We start from the raw sequence: 20803 nt of genomic DNA on the forward strand, positions 1-20803 counted from the left end.
AGAGGAAAGGGAGAGGATCTTGACAGCGGCTTGCAAACTGGTGCCAGGCATCGATGGCCGACCCACCATACAGCCTCACCTCATCAATGAAGGATTCCCCTTAACGTGCCCTGACTGGGATTTCAAAACAGCAGAAGGTAGGGAGCGTCTCTGAATCTACCACCAGACTCTGATGGCTGGTCTCCAGACAGCCGCCAGAAAGCCCACCAATTTGGCCAAGGTAAATTCCATTAGACAGGAGCCCCGTGAGAGCCCAACCACTTTCCTTGAAAGGATAATGGAGGCGTTCAGACAATACACTCCACTAGATCCTTCAGCAGATGAAACAAGAGCTGCCTTAGTCTTAGCTCTTGTCAACCAGGCCACCCCTGATATCAGGAGAAAACTACAGAAGATAGATAGACTCAGGGAGCAGACTATAAGACCTACTCCGAATAGCAGAGCGGGTCTACAACAACCCCTGAAGAAAGAAAGGACAGGATCCGGATAGAAGAGAGAGAAGTTAGGGCAGAAGAAAACTGGAAAAATCAAAAGGAATTAGCCCACATTTTCCATCTGGGAGTCCAGGATAGCCGTCCACCCTGAGACTCCTCAGGCCCCTTAAAAGGAAGGAGACAGGAGAGAGAGAGATACTGCACCTGTTTGGGTGGCAGTATGTGGACTGATAAAGTAAAAGCGTGGCCAGGTGGCAGTGTGTGGACTGATAAAGTAAAGGCAGGGCCACCTCCACCAAGGAAGCTTGGGCCAACTCAATGCGCCTACTGTAAAGAGGCAGGGCACTGGAAAAATGAATGCTCTAGCCGTAACCAGTCCCAGGGCCCATGGGTGAAACAAAGTCCTGATGAGACCTGCAAGCATCAGGTGATGTACGCGGGGGAGGACAGTGACTGAAGGGGTCGGGATTTGGGCCCCCTCCCCGAGTCCTGAGTAACTTTACAGATTGAGGGGGAACTGATGCGTTTTATGGTGGACACCAGGGCTCAACACTCTGTCATAACTCAGAGTGCTGGGCCCATTTCCTCCCAAAAGAGCTGGGTACAGGGGGCCACTGGCACTAAGTGCTATCCATGGACCACTCGCTGAGAAGTTAAGTTGGGGTGAAAAACTGTTCAACATGCCTTCCTGGTGATTCCGGAGTGCCCCACCCCCCTCCTGGGCTGAGACCTCCTGAGCAAAGTCCATGCGCAGATTCATTTCCGGCCACATGGAGTGGAAGTCACAGACGGAGAAGGGAGACCCCTACAGGTATTGACCGTGAGTCTGCAGGATGAATACCGTCTCTATCAACCTGCTGAGCAGAGTCACAAGCTGTCACCAGAAATCCAGAGGTGGGTACGGGAGATTCCCCAGGCTTGGGCAGAGACTGCAGGGCTGGGAGAGACGCAGCACAGACCTCCTGTGATTATCCACCTGAAACCAGGAGCTGCGCCAACTCGGGTAAGACAGTACCCAATTCCCCGGGAAGCCTGACAAGGAATCTCCCCCCACATACACTGTCTACTAAGGTAGGGATATTGTGGAAGTGTCAATCCCCTTGGAACACCCCACCACTCCCTGTGCGGAAACCAGGAGGGGGCTACTGCCCAGTACAAGATCTCCAAGCTGTCAATGCCAGGACAGAGGACATCCATCCCACTGTCCCGAACCCTTACATGCTTCTCAGCAGCCTAGAGCCCCGACAAGTGTGGTACATCATCCTAGACTTAAAAGATGCTTTTTCAGCCTTGCCCTGGCCCCCAGGAGCCAGGACCTCTTTGCATTCGAATGGACTGATAATGAGCAAGGAACACCACAGCAACTGACCTTGCCTGGACTTGCCTGCCCCAGGGGTTCAAAAACTCCCCCACCATTTTCAATGAAGCCCTGGGAGAAGACCTCCAAGAGTACCAGGCTAGACATGCAGAGGTGACTCTCCTCCAGTATGTAGATGATCTCCTCTTGGCCGCAGCAACACAAGAAGAGTGCGAGCAGGCCACTGTCGACCTCCTGAGAGAGCTTGGGCGCCTAGGGTATCGGGCGAGTGCCGTGAAGGCCCAGATAGCCCAGAAAGAGGTAAGATACCTGGGCTACCACCTAAGAGGGGAGCAGAGATGGTTGATTCCTGAAATGCAGAGACTGTCCTGCGGATCCCACAACCCAGATCCGCGCAAGAGGTAAGGGAGTTCCTGGGGTCAGTAGGATACTGCCGCCTGTGGATACCAGGGTTTGTTGAAATAGCCCAACCCCTCTACACTGCCAGCAAAGAATCCCTGAGTTGGGAATGGACTGAGACTCACCAAAAGGCCTTTGACAGGCTGAGGATGGCCCTACTGGAGGCACCCGCTCTAGCACTGCTGGACCTAGAGAAACCCTTTTATTTGTATGTCAGTGAGGCCAAAGGAATAGCCAAAGGAGTTTTGGTGCAGCCTCTCGGTCTGTGGAAACGCCCAGTTGCGTACCTGTCTCAGAAGTTAGATCCGGTGGCAGCCGGCTGGCCCCCTTGTCTCCGGATTATAGCAGCCACCTACCTGTTGGTCAGAGGCGCCGATAAACTTACGTTCGGCCAGCCCCTCACCATCATCGCGCCCCATGCAGTAGAGAGACTGCTGCGCCAGCCGCCAGGGTGCTGGATGACCAACATCCACCTCACTCACTACCAGGCCCTCTTATTAGACACCCCCACATGCAGTTCGCGCCTCCCACCGCGCTGAACCCAGCAACAATGCTACTGCTCCCATCTGAAGAAGCCCCCCTTCACGATTGCCAAGAAATCCTAGCTGATATCATGACCGTAAGACCAGATCTGAAGGACACCCCACCAAGTAACAGTGATCTCATGTGGTTCACAGACGGGGGCAGCTTTGTCCGGGATGGTCAAAGGTATGCGGGAGCCACCATGGTAGACAAGGAGGGAGGAATTGTCTGGTCTGGGACCCTGCAGCAAGGTATGTCAGCCCAGCGAGCAGAACTAATAGCTCTGGTGGAGGCACTAGAATGAGGAAGAGGAAAGCAACTGACTGCTTACACCAATAGCCACTATGCCTTCGGGACCCTCCATGTGCACGGACCCATATACAAGGAGCAGGGTTTCAGTACGGCAGAGGGAAAGAACATCAAGAACCAAGATGATATCTTCCGCCTGCTGGCTGCTGTACATGAACCCCGAGCGGTAGCAGTAGTTAACATCCCAGGGCACCAAAAAGGAGACAGTGCAGAAGCCCTGGGCAACCGCCGGGCTGATGAGGCTGCCCAACGAGCCACGACATCTCAAGTCTTCGGGCTACAATTGTATCGGATACCGCCTACCGCCACCAGGCATGGGAACCCTTCCCCCCAGCCCCGAATACTCCTCCTCATACACGCAGTGGATCGAGAGACAGCTCAGGATAGAGAAACTGGACTCCAGATGGTACTGAGACTGAGACGGTCGGCTGATCTTGCCCGAGGCCTTGGGGAACCGGATACTAACTAATTTGCACTCCTCTACCCACCTGGGTGAAAAGAAGACTCGAGTCCTCTTAGAAAAAGCCAAGATCCGAATGCCGGGGGCTAAGGCCCGCATACAGACCCTCTTGAGATCATGTACTGCATGCCAGGTAATGCAACCGGACCGAGTTAAAGGGACACACACAGGGCTTTGCCTACAGGGCCACACACCGGGGCAACACTGGGAAGTGGACTTCACCAAGGTGAGACCTGGCTGATAAGGGTACCGGTACCTGCTAGTGTTAGTAGATACCTTTTCTGGGTGGGTAGAAGCTTTCCCCACAAAAAGAGAAACAGCACTAGTAGTGGGTAAGAAATTGCTAGAAGAAATCATGCCTAGGTATGGCCTGCCCTTGACCATAGGATCAGACAATGGACCAGCGTTCTCAGCAGAGGCTATACAGAGGGTGGCTGCCCACCTGGGGGTGAATTGGAAATTGCATTGTGAGTACAACCCCCAGAGTTCAGGACAGGTAGAGAGGATGAATCGGACCCTAAAGGAGACCCTCACTAAATTGGCACTAGAGACTGGCGGGGATTGGGTGACCCTCCTTCCCTTCACCCTGTTCCAAGCTCGGAACACCCCTTATTGGTTAGGACTGACCCCTTTTGAAATCATCTTCGGGGCTCCCCCTCCTATCTTACCCCATTCAACCTCAACTCCTGAATCCCTGGGACCCCCGGCCCTGTGGGAAGCCTTAGAGAGGCTGCAGGAAGTACACCGGGAGGTGTGGCCCTCTTACGGGCTAGTGGGGGAAGCCCTGGCCACCTGGAGGCACAACATGACCTCAAACCAGGAGAAGAAGTGTGGGTAAAATGTCACTGTTCCAAAACTTTGGAACCTAGATGGAAAGCGCCTTATGTTGTACTCTTTACCACCCCTACAGCCCTTAAGGTGGACTGCATTGGGCCGTGGATCCATCACTCACACATCTGGCGAGCCAACCCAGAGAAGACACCCACAACTGCCGGAGAACAGTAGACTGTGAGAATGTACCCGCAGAACCCCCTTAAGCTGAAGCTGTATCGCCTCCCCACGCCATGACACTCCAGCCATTTTCTCCCCATCTCCAGTCCTTCTCATCATCACCGTCACCGCAGGCACAACTGACGTTGGACTGAAGAACCCACACCAGGTCATGAACGTTACCTGGCAGATTGTTGACACCGCTTCTGGGAATGTTGTGAGCTCCACCTCGCAGGTGGCTACCCCCGGCACCTGGTGGCCAACCCTCAAGTTTGACCTTTGTAACCTAGGAGACTTGAGTACCCTAACTGTCCTGGGAGAGGGCTGTCAATCCCCCCTCAGGTGGGCAAAACTTCGAGACCATGATTTTTACATACGCCCTGGGTGGAAGAAAGAGAAAAGTTGGAGACAAAAGTGCCGGGGGGGGGGAGATTCATACTTCTGTTACTCATGGAGTTGTGAGACCATTGCCTCTGGACACCAGAGAAGGGAGACTATATTACCCTTAAGAGAGGAGGGAACTATAACTCATACACTTGGAAAGATCCCGGAGGCAACCTGACCTTAGCCTTTCAAGCAAAATCTAGAGGCCATGGCCCCATTAAAGCCCCAAATGGGCAACCTCTAGGGTGGGGAGGAGCATGTCAGGAAGCTACAGAACCTAGCAGAAATACAGAGGGGCACTGTAATACCGTCCTCTTAAGCTTCACCAAAGCCAGGAAGACCCAAAGATGGGAGTCCGGGAGGACCTGGGGAATCCGGTTGTACGCCTCTGGCTACGACCCCGGGCAGTTATTTACTGTCCGTGTAGTCAATGCTCATATTTGGAAACCCAAACCAGTAGGCCCTAACATAACAATAGCTCCCCGAGAGCCCCAGTTCCCAAAGCAAAAACACTCCAGTGGCAAGTACACCACTCCCTCTTAGTCCAGCCATGGCCCATCTAAAAGAACCTAACATCTCTCATCAGGAAGCAGGCCCCGAATTCCCCTCAGTGTGGCACTCATCAACCAGACCTACTATGTCTTAGACACCATGGACCCTGGCCTGACTTCTGAGTGTTGGCTCTGCTATTCAGCAAGACCTCCCTACTATGAGGCCATAGGACTGCAAGCTAACTACACTCAGACGAAAGATCCTAACCAATGTAGATGGAGCCAGGGCCAAGGGTACAGGTTGATCCTGCAGGAGGTGTCTGGGCAAGGAACCTGCCTAGGCCAGGTACCCCCCGTGTATAGCACCCTTTGTAAGCAGACTTCTCCAGGCCCAATAGACCCGTCAGGCCTGTATGGAGTTCCTGACTCTGACGCTTGGTGAGCTTGTAACATTGGCTTAACACCCTGTGTCAGCTTCTCAATTTTAAATCAAACTCGAGGCTTTTGTGTCACGGTTCAACTCCTGCCTCGACTTACCACACACCAGACCAAATTGCCAAAACTCTACTAAATAAAAGACCCATTCACCGAGGGCAGAGGAAACCCATCACAGCCCCCACACTCTCACTGATACTAGGCCTAGGAGTAGCTGGCGCCTGGATGGGAATATCTGCCTTGGCCCTTCAAGGGAAGAATTACCACGAACTCCGGGTAGCCATAGACTCAGACATCCAGAATTTGGAGAAGTCCTTCTCTCATCTCCAGACCTCACTCTCTTCCTTAGCTGAAGTGGTTCTCCAAAACTGAAGAGGCTTAGACCTACTTACTGTTCCTACAACAAGGAGGGCTCTGCATGGGTCTGAAAGAAGAATGCTGCTTTTATGCTGACCACTCAGGAGTAGTAAGAGAGTCCCTGGCCAAAGTCAGAGAAGGACCAGCAAAGAGAGAGAGAGAGTACCGAGAAAACCGAAGCTGGTACGAAGGGTGGTTTGACAGTTCCCCTTGGCTCACCACCCTCTTATCCACCCTCATTGGGCCCCTCATAATCCTACCGCTCCTTCTTACCCTCGGCCTCTGCATTCTGAACCGCCTAGTTCAATAGATGAGACAGCGCCTCAGCACTATTCAGCTGATGGTACTACGTCACCAGTGTCAGCAGCTATATGAAAACCCGTAGTGGGACAAGAATGCCCACTCAGGCACAAAAGAAAAGGGGGGAATGTGGGACCCCCAGAAAGTTAGCTTGACCTAACTAACTCCATTTTGTGTTAAAACCCTAGTCCTAAGCAAAATAAGAAAGAAAGTACCCCATTCCTGGAAAAACCACAAACTAGAAATACCGAGAAAAAAAAACCACAGTAAGTAAATAACCATTTTTGCTGAATCTGCCCCTTGGAAAGCCCCTAACTATTTCTGCTGCATCTGCTAACTGTTCATTACTTTCCAAAAAGTATAAAAGCAAAAAGGGAACTTTGTTCGGGGTCTCAGACCGAGTCCTGTGTTCCGATGGGCCACTGAGACCCTAGCTCGAGCTAGCAATAAAGACTTGCTTTGCTTTTGCATCTCGCGACTGAGTCTGGTGACTGCGGCTCCACAGGGGGGACTCAAGGAAAAAGGGGCACAACAAGGGTAAATAATGAATCATGTTGAAAAACAGAGGGTGAACGATGTGAAGAGAACAAAACTTTCTGGGTTCCTTTTACTGTTTTGGGAAACATTTATCACAGTTGAAAGGGTCAGCAGCTCTTGGCCCCCTCCCCTTTCTCTGCTCTCTCCGACCCTTATTTCACCCTGCTTGCTGCACACATAGAAATGCTACAGATACGGAAGTAGAAAAATACGAATTGCTCCCCTGGCCTTTGTTCGGGGCTCAGACTTTTGGAGATTACTCTCCTCTCAGTCCACCAGTGTGAAATAAACCTCCACCAAGACCTCTGAGCGCTGCTTGGTTCTTCCGGCAGTGATCCAGTCCAGGTTTCCATAACATTTTTAGGGATAATGGTTAATCTGCCTAAGTATAAGCACACTTGCATACAGCCCTTTGCAGTTGTGTCTCCTCTCCCCTCCCCCCAAACCAATGTGCAAACACAATGCTCAGAAAAGTGGTTGAGCTATCCCAAAAGCAATAAAAAGCAGTATTTCTTACAAATTTGGATCAAAAATATTTAGAAAATGTGTTATTTTACTGCCTCTACTTTTAACATATATCAAGCACTTCAGGACAGAAAGATGAGATGTTTCAAAAAAGTACTTAGCATTGTCAGCTATATATAGCGAGAAATAAAATGCACTTGCAGAGCAATGGTTTTAGCGTGAAAATGACCATTCTGGCACAGAAGGATCCTCTCTTCCTCTCCACGGCCTTCTGCTCTATGTCCTCCAAACCAGGGAACAAACATGGATGTGTGTTGCACCTAACGTTGGTTTAGAGGTGGTCTAACAATTTCATTTCAAAAAGTCATTCCAGAAAACATTTATTTTCTATATTTAAAAAAAAACAAAAGGGTCACTTTCAAGCCCTGTGATTTTCTAACGCTGATGTCATGAACCTCTTTATATTTAGAAAGCTGACATGTAGCAGTTTTCTTTTACAAGGTTGGTGGGGGGGATGGGAGAGTCGCATTTTCCTATTAAATGCGACAGGCTTTCTATAAAGGCCAGCAAATCTTCCTTAAGGAAGGTGAGTGCTTCCTATTAGCCCAGTGCTGTATGTTATTCCACCATTTCTGGCCTCCAGTGTCAAGACCAATGGTTCCAACGGTTCCAGCGGTTCCAACGGCTTCAGCGTTTCCAACGGTCATTGCCACCGGCTGGGTTCTATTCCAGTCCTGAAAAACGTTGCCCACGTGGTCTGGAAGAGGGGTCGTTTTTGTCCGATTGGCCTGAGCAGCCACCCCAGGTACTGGATCTGCACAGTTCCTTGGCCGAACACGGAGCTGGCCAAGCTCGCATCTGCCTAGACCTGCCTCCCCACCTCCATGCCCTTCCCGTGGCTGCCATCATTCTGCCCTGCCACCACACGTGCCACCCAAAGGCGCTGTGACCTCCGCGGCATGATGGGAATTTGCTGCCGCCCCAACCCGAGAGAGGGTAGCGTGAGGCTGGGTTCTGGCTCAGCGAGACTGCCAAGGAGGTGAGAGGTTGTGGGTTGGGAGGGCCTGCTGCTGCCTCAGGGCCTGGGCGGGCGGGGGGCTGCAGCCGGGGGTCCTCAGCTCATCCGCGGGCCTTCACACAACAGCCTGCTTGCTGTGCTGACCGCTGGGAATCAGCTTTTGCCCACCGTTTTTAACTGAAGCAGCTTGGCCGAGGTTGTTTGCACGAAATAGCCTTGCGTTCCATCCCACACTTTCAGGTTAATCTTAATCCACAGGATTTTAGTCACTGCACTGGGGAGCTGAGAGGAAATACTCTTTTGCAATCACTAACTTTTTCTAAATGTTTGGGCTTCTTGAAGTTGTTTTCTGTTACTTGCAAAACATCCGAACTCATAAAAGTCTGTTCTTTCTTCATGGAGCAACTTCCCTTTTAGAGCAACTTCTCTGTGAGCCCCTCATTTGGCAATGACTGTCAAAATTTAAAACACAGATACTATTTAACTGAGCACTGTTTTCACTTCAAGGCCTTTTAACTAGGCGGACAAGACTGAAAAGATATTCACTGGGTTAATGTTTATAACAGAAAAAAGGAGGGGGCATCATCCAATGTCTTCTAGTTGGGAACTGGTGAAATAAATTACTGTATATCAACACAGTAAAATATAGTCCAGTTTTAAAAATGAGCTAGCTCTGGGCTGATATGGAAAGAGCTTCAAGACATATTATGTCTGGATTGAGAGAATGGTAGGATGAGCCTATGCATGCAACAATCAAAACTCTAAATTTGTGCATATATATATATATAGGTGTGTATGTGCGTATGAATATGTAAATATGAAAATCTGTAAAGTCATGCTAGAAAAGTTAGAGTGGGTGTGTAAGTTTATGAAGACAGAATTTTCAATTTTTACTGTATAGAATATGCTTCTATATGCTTTGTGTTACTTTTTAAAAAAATCAAAATCATTTAATGGATTTGTGGTGCTTTTTAAAATTATGCACACAAATTCTAGAACACTCCACCATTTAAGAGGTAAAATTTAAGTCTCCCCCTTATGAATGCGGGATGTTGCAGGTTAAGTTGTGCTTTCCTGCTCAGACCTGGAATCAATTATTTCTCCAAGAAGCTCTGGTTTCTTGGGGTGGGAAATGACATGTATTGCCGTTAGACTGGTCACTGTTTCTTGTTTTTTTTTTCAGTGGGGAAGTTAGAAATACATATTTTTGTTTTCAAAAGAGAAAACAGATTATGAATTCACCATGTAGAAAAAATGTTATTTGGATGAAGGTGCTTTCTTGATGTAGATGAAGACCCAGTTTCTCATTCTCATTTTTTCAACTATCTTTTTAAAGTTTAGTTGCTAAGGACACATCATCAAATTTTTTCTTTTGGTAAAGAATCTTCTATTTTAGTTGGAGAGACAGAAACAATTACCCTCTTTTTTTCTAATATAGCTACTTGTCTCTGAATCATTCAAATTGAGCTGTTGTATAACCAAAAAGTATCTTTTTTTAGTCTAGCTAAATATTTTTAAATAATATTTTTGAGACAGAAAAATAAAAAGAATAAAAGTAGTCTATAATCCCAGCACTCAGAGGATCACTATTATTTTTAATAAAATTATATGTATACATGATAAATAGTACATGACTGTTAGCTACTCATGGATGGGAAAAGTCAATATTATTAAGATGTCAGTTCTCACCATATTTGTCTATGTATTCAATAAAATCAAGATCAAAACCACTGCAGTTTTTTTCATGTAAAGTGACAAGTGAATTCTACCATTTTTATGAGAATGAGGAGGATCTAGAATAGGCAAGACAATTTTGAAAAAGAAGAACAGAGATGGAGGATTTATACCCTGTGAATTTGAGACCTACTGTAAAGCTATAATAATCAAAACCAGGTATTGGCATGAGGATAAATATATAAATAATAGGAACAAATAGGGAGCCCAGAAATAGATCCAGATGTATATGGTCAATTGCTTTTTGATAAAAGCGCTATGGTAATTCGAAGTAGGAAGGAATAGTCTTTTCCACAAACGTTACTGAAACAAACAAATGAATCTTGATCCTAATTTCACACTATCTATAGAAATAAACTCAAAATTGATCCAGATCTAAATAAAATTCAACCATCACAATACCCATACAAAAAATTATTCAGGATACTACTTTCATCCTATAATTTTACTGTTGCATTCATAATCAGCAATTATGTTATCTGTAATTTCCCCTTAAGTAGAATCCAGTTATTCTATTTTGAATATGCTAGTGGAATCATACCATAATGAATATGTTGGAAAAACTTGCTGAATGAATTGATTCACTTTCATGAACTTTTATTGAGCACCTATTATATAATCCGATACTGGAAATAGGGGTATATAATGATAATGAGAGGATGGCAATGATGATTTTATTCGTAGTTGTAAACAAACTTTTTTTTAAGCACTAGGGGTCAGGCACACCTAATTTCACACAATACTAAAAAATAAATCACTGCTTTCAAGATGTTCATAATCACTAGGAAGAGACAACTGAGAAAAGAGACAAAACAACATACGCATTATGCTGTGGGTAAAGTTGAAGCCCCTTAAAGTGTGAGTAAACATTAGGCAGGTAAAGAAAAGGAAGAAGATTTTTCCAAATAGTTGGAGCAACAAATGCAAACTCCCAAGTCTTGATGTAATATGGTATTTTTATATCGATCATAATATAGCCCCTGGAGAGGCTGGACATCAAGGGCTAGAAATGAATATGATAAACTAGGCAGGGGTTACTTTTTCCAGAAAGTTAACACAAAAGTGTGTTTGCTCTCTGCACCTTTTGTATTTCCAGACTTCTCATATGGCTTTTGAAAAAGATCCAGAGAAGACTGGAGTAAAATAAACTGTCTAACCCTGGAGTTGTATTTCACAGTTGCCAGTGCTGAGAACTATGTATTATCCTGATTTCTATGTTATAAAGTACTTTGTGGCTGCTACAACTCCCCAGTAGACAAAGTAGTGACAAATGTGTATGTGTTCTTAAGGTAGGGACATTGACGATAAATTAGGACAAAGATAGAATAAACTGCCACTTGGTAGTGCCGATTTAGTAATCACATGAATAGCACTTTAGAAAAACATAGTAACAAACATTTATTGAGCAACTACTGTGTGTTAAATACTCTTATTAAGCACTTCCCCTAGGCTTAATCCATGTAATTTAACCCATGCAATAGTTGTAAGAGGTCACTTTTTAGTACGTGGGATGCATTCATGGTGATTCCCTTTTACAGGTGGGCAAACTGAGGCATGGAGAGTCTATCAAGGTACAATCATGAAAATAGAAACCACTCTGGAAATTTCAAACATGATAGTATTTAGTACAGAAAATCAAGTGCTGAGAAGCCTTTGGAAGAGCTGGAGGAACTACTGTCACGGTAAGTTTTCATTTGCGCCACTGCTTCTATGGTTCAGAGAACAGGGAAGTTGCTGCTATTGGTGCTGCAGCTGCCACTCAGAAGCCAGAAAATACCAGAAAACCACCACTGGTGTGAGGCAGGGACTGGCAGGGAAGAGAGCCAAAGCCCAAAAACACAGAAGACTAATTTGTCTTTCTTCCACTTCCAAATCTCGGTTAAGTACATCCCACTTGGCAAAATGTAAATGAATCCAGAACAGTGGCCATAGGGCTCTGGGAAATGTAGTTCCCAGGATTCCAGCCCTGCCTTAAAAATAGCAGAGAAGGGTATGTGAGAAAGAATGCTAGTATCCATTTTCTACTGGTGCCATAACCAATTAGCACAAATTTTGTGGCTTAAAACAAACCCGCTCCTTATCTCACGGTTCTGTAGGTCAGAAGCCAACTGGACTCAACTGGGAACTCTTTAGGGTCTCCTAAAGCTGGAATCAAGGTGTCAGCCAGCCATGCCCCTGGGGAGGAATCTGCTTTCAGGCTTGCTCAGGATGTGGGCAGAATTAATTTTTTCAGTGTGATTTCCATCTTTCAAGCTCACACCATGGGTTGAGTCCTTCGCACGCTTCAAATCTCTTATTTCCTTTCTGCTGTATCTCTCTGACTTGCTATTTTTCCTTTAGCAGTTCATAGGATTACGTCGGGTCTACCTGGAAAATCCAGTCTAATTCCTCTAGTTTAAGGCCAGCTGATTAGTAACGTTAAATACATTTGCAAAGTCCCTTTTATCATCTAATGTAACCATGAGAGTAATACCAGGGGACGAAGATCATGGGAGTCAAAATTCTGCCTACCACAATCCCATTGGAAGAAAACATTTCAACACAAAAGGCTAAGAGATTTGCTCAAAATTATTCATGTTCTTAAGGCTTATCAATTTTAATAACAGTTACCACATACCAAGTGTCTACTATAAGTCAGAAAATGTATAAGATGTATCTGTTACCCCATGTATTTCTTTTAAGAAGTCAAATAGCAAATTGAGAGACTTCACAATACATAATGTAGTGTGTTATGACAATTTAAATAACAGATAAGTGCTTAGCATAGTGCCTGAGATGATTAAGAACTCAAATCACTTGTTGTTATTGCCACTTCAGAGATAAGATCATGTGGCTCTGAGAGGCAACCTGTTGCCCAAGACCACAAGACTAATCAGTAACCAGCATATGGTTTCAAATACAGATTGTCCAACTTCAAATGTAGAAGTAAATGGATAACATTTCATGCGATTAACTTGGTTAACATACTGCCCAGTAAATATTATAATTAACATGACACACAAAATATACTATTAGTCTAAATAGACATGACATTTCTAAAGGCTACCTACTATTGACTGGATTCAGAGTCCAAATTCCTTATCTGGCTCCAATGTACTTAACTCCCAACACCATCTCTCTCTCAGCATAACCTACATAAACCCTTCAATTACATTAAAAACTATTTTCCAATACAAGTCATACAAAAATTGGCATTCTTACATTTTTTGCCAATTTCCTTACGTGTTTGACTTAAAACAGCTAGATTCTCATATGTGTTTCTACATTCAATCTGTTATGATAGCATATATGACAATTTTCCAGAAGCTTCTGGAAAATTCCGTTCAACATTACTGAGACTACCATAATGAAGAAGACACGTGTCTTCCTATGAGGAAAACAGCATAGACCTTGCATACCCCCAGGGATCCCTGAAGCACATTTTGGGAATCCACCGGCTTAAGAGTATGGTATTCTGTGGTTGACCTAGATTTCCAGATCTAGATTCCAGTGTTAGGCAGTGGCTCTACCAGCTCTATCGGTGATGAGGCGGGCTTTATGGAACGATTCTATTTCCTGCACCTGGCACATAGAGGGTACTCAAAAGCTGAGCGTGATTATCGGGCAGCAGGGCAGGTCTTGTGAATTTTGAGATCCTTGGGACAACTTAGGAAACTCCAGAAAACACCAGTAGGCCATGACTGCTCGCCTGATCACAAGACTTGAGTCCTCAAAAAATTCTGTCATCAAGATACTGTTTTAATGCACGATTTAAAAATTGAAATGGGTTAACCTGTGCCCTGTAGACAGGCTACCTGTTTTTGTAAACAAAGTTTTACTAATAATGATTTTCGAAAAACTTCCCAAGTCTCCGCGCAAGTCACAACAAAGGCCTAACTCAGGGACTCGCTCGCCCGGGCGGGGAAGCCCCAACGGGCTGACTTAGCAGCACTCTACGGAGGGAATCCCGGTTGTCCCTCAGGTAACTTCCATTTCCCAGCAGCCCTTGCTCCGCCCGCCCCGCCCCCTCCACACACTCGTCTCTGATTGGCTGAGTTGCCCAGGTTCGCCCTTCCATTGGCCCGGAGTCCCGGGGGCTGGGTCCTTAGAGACTTAGCTCTGCCGTTCTGAGCGGGGGCGTTATTGTGTGTGCGGCGGCGGTGGCGGTCGGAGGAGGACCTGTGGGAGGAGGCTGGCGCGGCCCCGCTGGAGGTATGTGGGAGCCGGGCAGGAGTCCAGCGCAAGCGGCGCCTGGCCGGGTCGGGGGTGCGCGCGCGCCGTGCGCCTCTTCGGGGGCGGTTGCGGCGGGGTTGACTGAAATGGGCCCGCGGAGTCGCTGGGCGTCTGGCCCGGCCGAGAAGACAGCCGCCGAAGGGCCAACGGACGCCTACTCACCCCGTTCCGAGCGGGCCTCGGTGGCCGTGTTTCGCGGCCGCGCGCGGAGCCTGTGCGGCGTGGGAGCCGGGCTGCAGAAGGACCCGCCTGGGGGTTTGGTGCTTGCAAAATAAGCAAACGCTTCGGACCTGCCCAGCTTACTTTCCCAGGCGAACGGGTCACACGGAGGCCTCCCAGCCCTAACTTCTGCGTTCCTTTGCCAAATTTCCTTGAGTTGTTTCATGTTTCTCAAGAAACCGGGGCCAGAAGAGTTCACTGGATTTCACCCGACGGCGGTGAGACATCCCTTGATAAAAGAGTGTTACGAAGTAGGCACTGGGACATAAGGGATATTTTAATTGAGCAAGACGCCAAAATGCCTTTTTAAATGAAGGCCCGGAGCACCTGCAGAGCTTACAGTACAGGGAAGCTGGTGTACTGGAAATCGGACCCAGCGCGGAAAGAGACGAACGGCACGCCGTCAGGGATCAGAAAAAACTGGTTTATTACGGCACCGGTGCGGCCTCCGCGAGTACCCTCCAAAGGCTGAGCACGGTGATGCAGCGAGCAAGGCTTTTTTTGTACAGGCAGTCTTCCGGGATGGGCCGGGCCTTTCTGCAGTTAGTGGGCCATTGGGCAGGGAACGCCCCCAGGGGACATTCCTTAGGTTGGCTCAGTGGGCTTAGTGGGGGCAGGGATCATTCCTTCACACTGGGATTTACTGAGGAAAGCCCTGTGCGGACAGAGATGGTTTTTTAACACAGAAGTTCATTGTTACATAAGTTAAAAAGAAAAACATTTCTCCTTATTCCCCCTCCCACACCTGCACTCTTCATTATTGTGAAGTTCAAGGATGTGTCCAGTACCGAGGAAGCAAATGTTCTCCTTTGTTCTTCTGACCAAGACCTTGCTGCCCTGGGAAGACTGACCTCACCTTTCCGTGTTAGTATGGTGAAGATGAAGTTTCTAATACTGCGCCCAGAATATTGACTTCCATTTTTCCGTGTTACTGTGGTGAAGATAAAGTTAATAACGTTTTAAGCCAGCGTATGTTGCTTGCTTGGTGACAAGTTCGTTTTTACTGCTCTGAACATTTAAATGTGGTCAAGGTCTAGAAAAAGATAATTGTTCTGAATAATTCATTAGAAATAAACCTTTAGGAGAATTATGTCATATCCATTTAAACAGACTGATGTTCCAGATTGGGATTTAATACTCTTTTTCCTTAAGATTTTGTCATATATTTACTCAATGTAGTCTGTAAATGATCTGGGACACAATTATGTGCAAAACAGATGGGGAAAAATATTCAAGGTAATTTGTATCACAGGCAAGTTATTGAAAATGCAAAACCGAAGTATCTGAATGGATTACACAGAATGCAGCTTTAGGGAAATATGCCTCCGTAGTTTATCCTTCAGTTCGTTTTTAGAAATGTTGAGTTTGACCTTAATCATATGAATCTACTTAACTCTCCAGTCTTATCTGCAGATTTATACAGACCACATCCTAAGACTGATTTCTGCCTCAACAGAAATGCATGAACAGTGCCTTTCGGAAATGATTTGTGTCTTTTAAGAATTCGAATACCTAAGTACACCTTGAATTTTCTGCTCTGCTTAATTTACTGACTCTTGTACTTTACCTCAGCCTTACATCCCACAGTATTTTCTTGAACTTAATATCTTGAATTATGCTATTAATCAAAATTATTAAATGATTCCTACCTCCTTACCCGGGTGTATCATGTAGTTCTCTCCCAGTGGGTGTGTAAAGATGTATTTCATTTGATGTAATCAAATTTTAAGTAATATACTGAATAGTTAAAAATAAAACTTTAACTTTAAATGCACAAGAATATTAGTCCCCATTAAGTTTAGTGAGATATTAAGTATAAAATACAAAGAACAATATTATTCTTATTCTGTCACATATTATTACATCACTTAAATATTTTCTCCAAGGCTTAATTAAACCTCGAGCCATACCTTTAAGATGCATTACTATAGACTCAAATAATTTTTTATACTTCTTTAATTTTACCAACCTAAGTAGGACAGAAAGATTGTAGTCAGGCAATACCCAGAAAGAAAGAAACTTCACTCTGGGTTGGGGAGCTAATCAGATATCATTTGAATTTTTGAACTGCTGATTAAATTTCTAGGAACATAAAGTAGGTTTATATACACATCTTTCTAAATTTAACCATTGTTATATAGAGGCACTATTTGTATCGAGTATATGTAGTACCGTTAGTACACTTCTGAGGTTCTAGTAATGTGTGTATAGTACTGCTCCCGTGAAATACTTTATGGAATAGCTATGGCAAAAGTTGCCAAGCCTTGGGTGGCTTTTTTGTAAGTTGAGTATCCGTTTAAACATCATTTAATGAAGCTATATGAAAGGCATCTTGCTGAAGTTATGAAAATAAATGGCACCTTTCTGCCCTCAAAGCGCATGACTAAAACTACGTATTTGTAATGGAAATAAGACCAGGAAGTAGTTCTCTTGGGGAAAGGCTTCCCTGAAGAGGTGACCTTTAAACATGACCTTGAAGGACTATAAAATTAGGGAAAATATTGATATATGATGGTTCTGATGAATTTGAGATAAAATGTGATAGCTTCAGAAAGAACAATGTCATAGGAAAAATAACATTGTTGTGATAATATGGTTATGTAGAGAGCATTTGCCTATAACAGCTTAAGTATTGATGTAACTACAAATGTGATGACAAGACTTACAGCATTAAATCCTCATCTGTAAGTACAGGTACTTGATAATGGCTAAAATTTGTGATTTAAGAAATACTAGTATGGATATATTATTTAAAAATATTGAGACTTAAAATTTAATTTAAAAAGATTGCAGCTAGGCATTAAGGAATATGAACAAGCAACTACTCTATTTCATTATAAGCATTTTATACTGCCTCATTTTATGCTTTTTACTTTGATAAACACTTTTTTAAAGTCAAAATTCTACAAGCAGTTAGAAGATACTGATGCTGCTGCTCTGTGGACCATACTTAGAGTAGTAAAGATTAGTTCAGGGTCATTATGAGGTTGCCATCTGGCACACAGTCAAGTTTTGTCATTTTGTTGATCAGTATGTAACCCTTAAGGTAATCCTTTCTCTTTATAATACCTTACCTAATTTGTACTTGTGATATGAGATTTCCTTGCATCTTAAGATCCTGGGTTCAAATACTGGCTTTGAACTGTTTACTTGAACAGGTTATATAACCTAACATAGGTTCTTTGCTTTTTTTAAGTTTTTACTTTTTAGGAAAAGGTAGAAAAAGATTTGGTTCAGTTGATTATTAAAAAATGTAATAAGAATTGCCCTTTATTTAAAGTGTTTATAATGTATTAAGATACTATCACAGCAAGAAGCAATATCAGAGATAGAGACCTTTCATAATAACCAGTCCATCTTCAGAAACAGAAAAAATAAACTCAAATGAATATGTACTCATACCCTGAAACTATATAAAGGAGAAAACAACAATGAAAAGTGGGCAAATCCACAACCACAGTGAGCCACTCTTACACTCCTGTTTTAATAGCTGGAAGATGAACAGCGTAACTAAGAAATTAAAGTAGTTTGTATTGATGTATGATAGCACTGCACCCGACAATGTTACAATACATGTGTTGCTAAAGTATACATGGAGCTTTTGGAAAAATTGACCAGGAAGCCAGCCTCAACGAATACTACAGGATTGAAATAATTCAGAAGATGTTCTCATTACAGGGGAATTAGGCTAACTTTCAACAAAAATGTAACTAGGAAATCTGTAGTTGCCTGAAACTTAATATAATCTTTAAAAATCCACAGATGATAGAAGGAATTAGAATGGAAATTAGATTATATTTAAACCAAGTGATAATTAAGATAGAGTTTATCAAAATTAGTGGGACTTAATTAAAGCAGGACTTAGAGGAAAATGTATAGCTTTAAATGCAAAGTTAGAACAAAAGGACTGAAAATTAAAGATCTGAGTTTTCCTCTCAAGCTGGAACAAGAACAGATCAAGCCAAAAGAAAATGGATTTTAATGCTAATAGGAAATCATGACCACTACTTAGAATAGAAAGTCACCAAAGCCAAATGTCAGTGCTTTAAAGGTATTGATTAAATGGATAAATTTCTAGTAAGAATAATAAAGAAAAAAGAGAAACATAATATCAAGAATAAGAAGAGCACCACACTGGGCTGGGTGGGGCCTGGCTGGCCACAAGGGCTGGGAGGAAGCAGTGGAGATGACAGCAGTGGACAGAGGTCCTGTACCAGGCAGCCATCAGCCGGTATGACCATGCCGATGCATCACTGTGCTAGGTTTGCTGCAAAGCTGACTTCCAGGATCAGTGACTGCTAATGTACATTCGCTTCACTCAACTGCCTAGACTAGCTAGAGAAGCTTGTGCAGGTGGTGTGGCAGCTAGAGGCTGAGACTGGCCTGCCCTTTGATGTAACCTGTCTTACGGAAAAAAAAAAAGTGCGTGGTTATTATAAGTATAATTAGAAAACATGAAGAAGAACTTAAAAAATCTGAAATTCTGTTGATGATTTGAAATTGTGTTAAAATGGAAAAACAACTAAAATTAACAGGAAAAAAAGGAAATATGAATGGTCCTGTGTACATATTTTGAATTCAATCATAATTGGAAATCGTTATCACTAAGTTAACTCCAAGCCCAGATGGCATTATAATGAATTACTTCTCTAACATTTAAGGCAGAAGTAATACCACTTGTAAACAGACTTTTCACAGAATAGGAAAGATTTTCCAGTTCATTTTATGAGAACAGGATAACCTTGATATCAAAACCTGATAAAGGAAAATTACAGACTCATTTCTTAAAATACTGATACAGAAGTCCTAAACAAAATTAGCAATTTGAGTTCAGGAACATGAAAAAAAAGGGCACATTATTACTTAGGTCTATTCCAGGAATAAGCTAGATTTAATAATTTAAAAGGCATATATGATACAAATTAGTTGAAGAAAAATGAGATTACATCATATTTAAATAGATAAGAAATGGCATTTGATAACATTGAGAACACATTCATGATAAAAATCTTACCTAGAAGTAGAAGGGTAATTAATCCAATAGAATATTTATATAAAAAAACATAGCAAACATCCTATTCAGTGGTGATACAGTGAAACGTCACACCCTGTGCAAGATTGATAATGGGAGAAGGTTGCCTACTAAGAGCATACCTATTTATATCATACTGGAGGTTCTAACTAATATAATAAAACAAGAAAAATGAAAAAGTGAAAGGATTAGCAATAAAAAATCATGACACAGGAAGTTCAAAACAATATTTAACAAGTGAATTTAATGAATTAGCTGGAGAAGTGACCAATAAAAAACACTGATTTTGATACAATAAAAAATTTCAGTGATTCAACTTATAAAACATTTTGAACTAATATCTGGGGCAGTAAAGGAATGGAGACAAAAGACATGAGACTTATAAAGCATAAAGTAAATGGACAAATCCAACTACTTCAGTGATGCTGTCAAATGTGAGTGGATTAAACCAGTTAAGTACCAGAGGTTTTTCAGGCTAGAGGAAAAACAGCATATAAGGATATGCTGTTCACAGGAGATACACTTTAGAAATGAAAGATACAAGTATGTTAAAAGTAAAAGGATCTCATGCAAACAAGCAACCATAAGAAGAAAGCTAGAGTGGCTATACTGATTTCAGACAAAATAGACTTTATAAGAAGAAATACTGCCAGAGGTAAAGAGGAGTTTTTTATAATTAAAAAAATCAGTCTCAGGAAGTTCTAACAGTTGTAAACATACATGGACCTAATAACAGCAACAAAATAAATGAAGCAAATATTGACAAGAATTGAAGGGAGAAATAGACAATTCAACAGTAATACTTGGAGACTCAAGGACAGCACTTTCATAATGGATAGAAAATTAGGTGGGAGAGCAGTAAGGAAAGACTTGAGTAACACTGAACAAGCTAAACCTGAGACATCTATTGAATATTCAAATGCAGCAAAATATACGTTTTCTCAAGCGTATATAGAAAATTCTCCAGTATGTAGACATTATGCTAGGCCATGAAGCAAACATCAACACATTTAAAAGGACTGAAGTAGTAAGTACATTTTCTGAGCACAGTGGAGTAAAATTAGAATTCAGTGCCAAAAAGAAATTTAAGAAATTCACTGTATGGAAAGTAATACTTCTAAGTAACCAATTGGTCAAAGAAATCACAAGGAAAATTATGAAATACCTTGAGGATGAAAATGAAGATA

General features: G+C 43.5%; 1 protein-coding gene and 1 pseudogene across 6 annotated transcripts in view; both read left to right on the forward strand.

Moving 5' to 3' along the window:
- The first annotated feature begins 752 nt into the window (after positions 1-752).
- Positions 753-8267, forward strand: LOC140843702 (uncharacterized; annotated as a pseudogene).
- Positions 8204-20803, forward strand: part of ATF7IP2 (activating transcription factor 7 interacting protein 2) — a 63880-nt gene continuing 51280 nt past the window's right edge. The window contains exons 1-2 of one of the 6 annotated variants that reach the window (XM_073214735.1): positions 8204-8440; positions 11692-11835. The gene's annotated coding sequence lies outside the window, so the exon portion shown is untranslated. Of the gene's footprint in view, positions 8441-11691; positions 11836-14184; positions 14345-20803 lie in introns of those variants that run through there. The other 5 variants (XM_073214737.1, XM_073214736.1, XM_017671505.3 and 2 more) reach the window with 5 other exon arrangements.

This window comes from Manis javanica, chromosome 10 (assembly GCF_040802235.1).
Source record: "Manis javanica isolate MJ-LG chromosome 10, MJ_LKY, whole genome shotgun sequence".
NCBI lineage: Eukaryota > Metazoa > Chordata > Mammalia > Pholidota > Manidae > Manis > Manis javanica.